This window comes from Pseudophryne corroboree, chromosome 4 (assembly GCF_028390025.1).
Source record: "Pseudophryne corroboree isolate aPseCor3 chromosome 4, aPseCor3.hap2, whole genome shotgun sequence".
Lineage (NCBI taxonomy): Eukaryota > Metazoa > Chordata > Amphibia > Anura > Myobatrachidae > Pseudophryne > Pseudophryne corroboree.
Window position 1 is genome coordinate 192,445,674 of NC_086447.1, and position 7,839 is coordinate 192,453,512.

Sequence of the window (7,839 nt, forward strand, 5' to 3'; positions counted from 1 at the left end):
CATAAAGATTGGACAGCTAATCTTATAATGTGTATCCAGCTTTACTGATGCTCCAAGCAGCAGCACAGCTCCCACAACACAAGGAGAGAAGACATTAGCATCTTTTCCACGTAGTGCATGAGCCGGAGGAGGGGGCGGGCTGCAGCCGAGGGCAGGTAATGCTGGTACTGCCCCCAGACTGTCCCGCCCTGTGCAGCTGCACACCCAAATCAAACAATTATCTGGAGATGGTCGCAGAGGTGATGGTTATTTAGGAACTGTGGGCAGAAGTGTTGGACAGGTGATCGGAAATTCATAGACACTGCAAAATGTGCACAATATCAGCTCATCAGCTGTGTTCATTTGTAGAAATGAACACAAAAGGTGGGTATCTGTAACTGCGCACACTAGGGGCTGCAAACAATAACTGTATATATGTTCACCCAACATATAAGTTCAAGAAATGCAGAAAATAGATGACACAGTCAATAAATTCGCGCTCACTAAAAACACATAAAAAACACATATATAATAGAGTAAAAAGTCCTTGTAAGATACACTCCGGACATTTATGTGGGGCTTTCAATTTTCCTTCAAGGAAGTCAACAGTCCATGGATATCCCCGAAGATGATTTCCTCAATGACATGTAAGTAGTAGAAACAAAACAACCGTATATAGTGTATGTTCCAACACAAATGATGATGTGGGGGCTTTTCCTCCACCCAAAATAGGAATCTCTAGATCAGGCATGTCAAACTCGTGGCCCTCCAGCTATTGTGAAACTACAAGTCCCAGCATGCTTTGCCAGCATACCTTGCATAATGACAACGTGAACGATTTTTGTAAATGTATTATAAATAAAATATGAAGAAATCACATGTACATAAGTATTCACCGCCTTTGATCAATACTTTGTTGATGCACCTTTGGCAGCAAATCTTTTTGAATAAAGTATTTTCGAATATGATGCCACAAGCTTGGCACACCCATCTTTGGGCAGTTTCGCCCATTTCTCTTTGCAGCACCTGTCAAGCTCCATCAGGTTGGATGGGAAGTGTCGGTGCACAGCCATTTTCAGAACTCTCCAGAGATGTTCAATCGGATTCAAGTCTGGGTTCTGGCTGGGCCACTCAAGGACATTCACAGAGTTGTCCTGAAGCCACTCCTTTGATATCTTGGCTATGTGCTTAGGGTTGTTGTCCTGTTGAAAGATGAACCGTCACCCCAGTCTGAGGTCAAGAGAGCTCTGGAGCAGGTTTTCATCCAGGGTGTCTCTGTACATTGCTGCATTCATCTTTCCCTCTATCCTAATTAGTCTCCCTGTTCCTGCTGCTTAAAAACATCCCCATGATGCTGCCACCACCATGCTCCACTGTAGGGATGGTATTGGCCTGGTGATGAGTGGTGCCTGGTTTCCTCCAAACATGACGGCTGGCATTCACGCCAAAGAGTTCAATCTTTGTCTCATCAGACCAGAGAATTTTGTTTCTCATGGTCTGAGAGTCCTTCAGGTGCATTTTGTCAAACTCCAGGTAGGCTGCCATATGCTTTTTCCTAAGGAGTGGCTTCCGTCTGGCCACTCTACCATACAGGCCTGATTGGTGGATTGCTGCAGAGATGGTTGTCCTTTAGGAATGTTCTCCTCTCTCCACAGAGGAATGCTGTAGCTCTGACAGAGTGACCATTGGGTTCTTGGTCACCTCCCTGACTAGGGCCCTTGTCCCCCGATCGCTCAGTTTAGACGGACGGCCAGCTCTAGTAAGAGTCCTGGTGGTTCCGAACTTTTTCCATTTACGGATGATGGAGGCCACTGTGCTCACTGGGACCTTCAAAGCAGCAGATATTTCTCTAACGTCCTAAGTGGATGCTGGGGACTCCGTAAGGACCATGGGGATTAGCGGCTCCGCAGGAGACTGGGCACATCTAAAGAAAGCTTTAGGACTATCTGGTGTGCACTGGCTCCTCCCCCTATGACCCTCCTCCAAGCCTCAGTTAGATTTCTGTGCCCGAACGAGAAGGGTGCACACTAGGGGCTCTCCTGAGCTTCTTAGTGAAAGTTTTAGTTTAGGTTTTTTATTTTCAGTGAGACCTGCTGGCAACAGGCTCACTGCATCGAGGGACTAAGGGGAGAAGAAGCGAACTCACCTGCGTGCAGAGTGGATTGGGCTTCTTAGGCTACTGGACATTAGCTCCAGAGGGACGATCACAGGCCCAGCCTGGATGGGTCCCAGAGCCGCGCCGCCGGCCCCCTTACAGAGCCAGAAGGCAGAAGAGGTCCGGAAAATCGGCGGCAGAAGACGTCCTGTCTTCAACAAGGTAGCGCACAGCACTGCAGCTGTGCGCCATTGCTCTCAGCACACTTCACACTCCGGTCACTGAGGGTGCAGGGCGCTGGGGGGGAGCGCCCTGAGACGCAATAATAAACACCTTGGATGGCAAAAAAATGCATCACATATAGCTCCTGGGCTATATGGATGCATTTAACCCCTGCCAAAATACATAGAAAAACGGGAGATAAGGCCGCCGATAAGGGGGCGGAGCCTATCTCCTAAGCACACTGGCGCCATTTTCCCTCACAGCTCCGTTGGAGGGAATCTCCCTGTCTCTCCCCTGCAGTCACTACACTACAGAAAGGGTTATAAAAGAGAGGGGGGGCACTAATTACGCGCAGTATTAAATATACAGCAGCTATAAGGGGAAAAACACTTATATAAGGTTATCCCTGTATATATATAGCGCTCTGGTGTGTGCTGGCAAACTCTCCCTCTGTCTCCCCAAAGGGCTAGTGGGGTCCTGTCCTCTATCAGAGCATTCCCTGTGTGTGTGCTGTATGTCGGTACATTTGTGTCGACATGTATGAGGAGAAAAATGATGTGGAGACGGAGCAGATTGCCTGTAATAGTGATGTCACCCCCTAGGGGGTCGACACCTGAGTGGATGAACTGTTGGAAGGAATTACATGACAGTGTCAGCTCTGTATAAAAGACAGTGGTTGACATGAGACAGCCGGCTACTCAGCTTGTGCCTGTTCAGACGTCTCATAGGCCGTCAGGGGCTCTAAAGCGCCCGTTACCTCAGATGGCAGATATAGACGCCGACACGGATACTGACTCCAGTGTCGACGGTGAAGAGACAAATGTGACTTCCAGTAGGGCCACACGTTACATGATTGAGGCAATGAAAAATGTTTTTACACATTTCTGATAATACGAGTACCACCAAAAAGGGGTATTATGTTCGGTGAGGAAAAACTACCTGTAGTTTTCCTGAATCTGAGAAATTAAATGAGGTGTGTGATGATGCGTGGTTTTCCCCCGATAACAACTGATAATTTCTAAAATGTTATTGGCATTATATCCTTTCCCGTCAGAGGTTAGGGTGCGTTGGGAAACACCCCCTAGGGTGGATAAAGCGCTCACACGCTTGTAAGGGCTCTACCCTCTCCTGAGATGGCCGCCCTTAAGGATCCTGCTGATAGAAAGCAGGAGGGTATCCTAAAATGTATTTACACACATACTGGTGTTATACTGCGACCAGCAATCGCCTCAGCCTGGATGTGCAGTGCTGGGTTGGCGTGGTCGGATTCCCTGACTGAAAATATTGATACCCTAGATAGGGACAGTATATTTTTGCCTATAGAGCATTTAAAAGATGCTTTTCTATATATGCGTGATGCACAGCGGAATATTTGCCGACTGGCATCAAGTCTAAGTGCGTTGTCCATTTCTACCAGTAGAGGGTTATGGACACGTCAGTGGTCAGGTGATGCGTATTCCAAACGGCATTTGGAAGTATTGCCTTATTAAAGGGAGGAGTTATTTGGGGTCGGTCTTTCAGACCTGGTGGCCACGGCAACAGCTGGGAAATCCACGTTTGTACCCCAGGTCGCCTCTCAACATAAGAAGACGCCGTATTATCAGGCGCAGTCTTTTCGTGGACAAGCGGGCAAAAGATTCCTCATTTCTGCCCCGTGACAGAGGGAGAGGAAAAAGGCTGCAGATATCAGCCAGTTCCCAGGAACAGAAACCCTCTCCCGCCTCTGCCAAGCCCTCAGTATGACGCTGGGGCTTTACAAGCAGAATCAGGCACGGTGGGGGGCCCGTCTCAATGAATTTCAGCGCGCAGTGGGCTCACTCGCAAGTAGACCCCTGGATCCTTCAGGTGATATCTCAGGGGTACAAATTAGAATTCGAGACGTCTCCCCCTCGCCGTTTCCTAAAGTCGGCTTTACCGATGTCTCCTTCTGACAGGAAGACTGTTTTGGAAGCCATTCACAAGCTGTATTCCCAGCAGGTGATAACAAGGTACCCCTCCTGCAACAGGGAACGGGGTGTTATTCCACACCGTTGTGGTACCGAAGCCGGACGGCTCGGTGAGACCGATTCTAAATCTAAAATCTTTGAACACTTACATACAGAGGTTCAAATTCAAGATTGAGTCACTCAGAGCAGTGATTGCGAACCTGGAAGAAGGGGACTACATGATGTCTCGGGACATCAAGGATGCTTACCTTCATGTCAAAATTTACCCTTCTCCATCAAGGGTACCTCAGGTTTATGGTACAGAACTGTCACTATCAGTTCAGACGCTGCCGTATGGATGGTCCACGGCACCCCGGGTCTTTACCAAGGTAATGGCCGAAATTATGATATTCCTTCGAGGGAAGGGAATTTTAGTTATCCTTTACTTGGACGATTCCCTGATAAGGGTAAGATCCAGGGAACAGTTGGAGGTCGGTGTAGCACTATTTCAGGTAGTGTTGTGGCAGCACGATTGGATTCTCAATATTCCAAAATCGCAGCTGGTTCCGACGACTTGTCTTCTGTTCCTAGGGATGATCCTGGACACAGTCCAGAAAAAGGCTTTTCTCCCGGAGGAGAAAGCCAGGGAGTTATCCGAGGTAGTCAGGAACCTCCTAAAACCGAGCCAAGTCTCAGTGCATCAATGCACAAGGGTTCTGGGTAAAATGGTGGCTTCCTACGAAGCAATCCCATTCGGCAGATTCCACGCAAGAACTTTCCAGTGGGACCTGCTGGACAAATGGTCCGGGTCGCATCTTCAGATGCATCAGCGGATAACCCTGTCACCAAGGACAAGGGTGTCCCTCCTGTGGTGGTTGCAGAGTGCTCATCTTCTAGAGGGCCGCAGATTCGGCATTCAGGACTGGGTCCTGGTGACCACGGATGCCAGCCTGCGAGGCTGGGGAGCAGTCACACAGGGAAGGTATATCCAGGGCTTATGGTCAAGTCTGGAGACATCACTTCACATAAATATCCTGAAGCTAAGGGCCATTTACAATGCTCTAAGCTTAGCAAGACCTCTGCTTCAAGGTCAGCCGGTGTTGATCCAGTCGGACAACATCACGGCAGTCACCCACGTAAACAGACAGGGTGGCACAAGAAGCAGGAGGGCAATGGCAGAAGCTGCAAGGATTCTTCGCTGGGCGGAAAATCATGTGATAGCACTGTCAGCAGTATATATTCCGGGAGTGGACAACTGGGAAGCAGACTTCCTCAGCACGACCTCCACCCGGGAGAGTGGGGACTTCACCCAGAAGTCTTCCACATGATTATAAACCGTTGGGAAAAACTCGACAGGTATTGCGCCAGGTCAGGGGACCCTCAGGCAATAGCTGTAGACGTTCTGGTAACACCGTGGGTGTACCAGTCAGTGTATGTGTTCCCTCCTCTGCCTCTCATACCCAAGGTACTGAGATTGATAAGATGGAGAGGAGTAAGCACTATATTTGTGGCTCCGGATTGGCCAAGAAGGACTTGGTAACCGGAACTTCAAGAGATGCTCACGGAGGATCCGTGGCCTCTACCTCTAAGAAGGGACCTGCTCCAGCAAGGACCCTGTCTGTTCCAAGACTTACCGCGGCTGCGTTTGACGGCATGGCGATTGAATGCCGGATCCTGAAAAGGCATTCCGGATGAAGTCATCCCTATCCTGATAAAACCCAAGAAGGATGTAACCGCAAAACATTATCACCGCATTTGGCGAAAATATGTTGCGTGGTGCGAGGCCAGTAAGGCCCGACGGAGGAAATTCAACTGGGTCGTTTCCTACATTTCCTGCAAACAGGAGTGTCTATGGGCCTGAAATTGGGGTCCATTAAGGTTCAAATTTCGGCCCTGTCAATTTTCTTCCAAAAAGAACTAGCTTCAGTCCCTGAAGTTCAGACGTTTGTAAAAGGGGTACTGCATATACAGCCTCCTTTTGTGCCTTCAGTGGCACTTTGGGATCTCAATGTAGTTTTTGGGTTCCAAAAGTCACATTGGTTTGAACCACTTAAATCTGTGGAGTTAAAATATCTCACATGGAAAGTGGTCATGCTGTTGGCCCTGGCCTGGGCCAGGCGTGTGTCAGAATTGGCGGCTTTATCCTGTAAAAGCCCTTATCTGATTTTCCATTCGGACAGAGCGGAATTGAGGACTCGTCCTCAGTTTCTCCCTAAGGTGGTTTCAGCGTTTCACCTGAACCAACCTATTGTGGTGCCTGCGGCTACTAGGGACTTGGAGGACTCCAAGTTGCTAGACGTTGTCAGGGCCCTGAAAATATATGTTTCCAGGACGGCTGGAGTCAGGAAAACTGACTCGCTGTTTATCCTGTATGCACCCAACATGCTGGGTGCTCCTGCTTCTAAGCAGACTATTGCTAGTTGGATTTGTAGTACAATTCAGCTTGCACATTCGGTGGCAGGCCTGCCACAGCCAAAAATCTGTAAATGCCTACTCCACAAGGAAGGTGGGCTCATCTTGGGCGGCTGCCCGAGGGGTCTCGGCTTTACAACTTTGCCGAGCAGCTACTTGGTCAGGAGCAAATACGTTTGTAAAATTCTACAAAATTGATACCCTGGCTGAGGAGGACCTGGAGTTCTCTCATTTGGTGCTGCAGAGTCATCCGCACTCTCCCGCCCGTTTGGGAGCTTTGGTATAATCCCCATGGTCCTTACGGAGTCCCCAGCATCCACTTAGGACGTTAGAGAAAATAAGAATTTACTTACCGATAATTCTATTTCTCGTAGTCCGTAGTGGATGCTGGGCGCCCATCCCAAGTGCGGATTGTCTGCAATACTGGTACATAGTTATTGTTACCAAAAAATCGGGTTATTGCTGTAGTGAGCCATCTTTTCTAGAGGCTCCTCTGTTATCATGCTGTTAACTGGGTTCAGATCACAAGTTGTACGGTGTGATTGGTGTGGCTGGTATGAGTCTTACCCGGGATTCAAGATCCTTCCTTATTGTGTACGCTCGTCCGGGCACAGTATCCTAACTGAGGCTTGGAGGAGGGTCATAGGGGGAGGAGCCAGTGCACACCAGATAGTCCTAAAGCTTTCTTTAGATGTGCCCAGTCTCCTGCGGAGCCGCTAATCCCCATGGTCCTTACGGAGTCCCCAGCATCCACTACGGACTACGAGAAATAGAATTATCGGTAAGTAAATTCTTATTTTTTCTGTACCCTTTCCCAGATATGTGCCTCAAGACAATCCTGTCTCGGGGTTCTACAGACAATTCCTTTGACTTCATGCTTGGTTTGTGCCCAGACATGCACTGTCAAGTGTGGGACCTTATATAGACAGGTGTGTGCCTTTCCAAATCATGTCCAATCAACTGAATTTACCACAGGTGGACTCCAACTAAGGCGTAGGAACATTTCAAGGATGATCAGTGGAAACAGGATGCACCTGAGCGCAATTTTGAGCTTCATGGCAAAGGCTATGAATACTTATGTATATGTGGGGGATCATTCCGAGTTGATCGCTCGCTAGCTAGTTTTCTCTAACGTCCTAGTGGATGCTGGGGACTCCGTAAGGACCATGGGGAATAGACGGGCTCCGCAGGAGACTGGGCACTCTA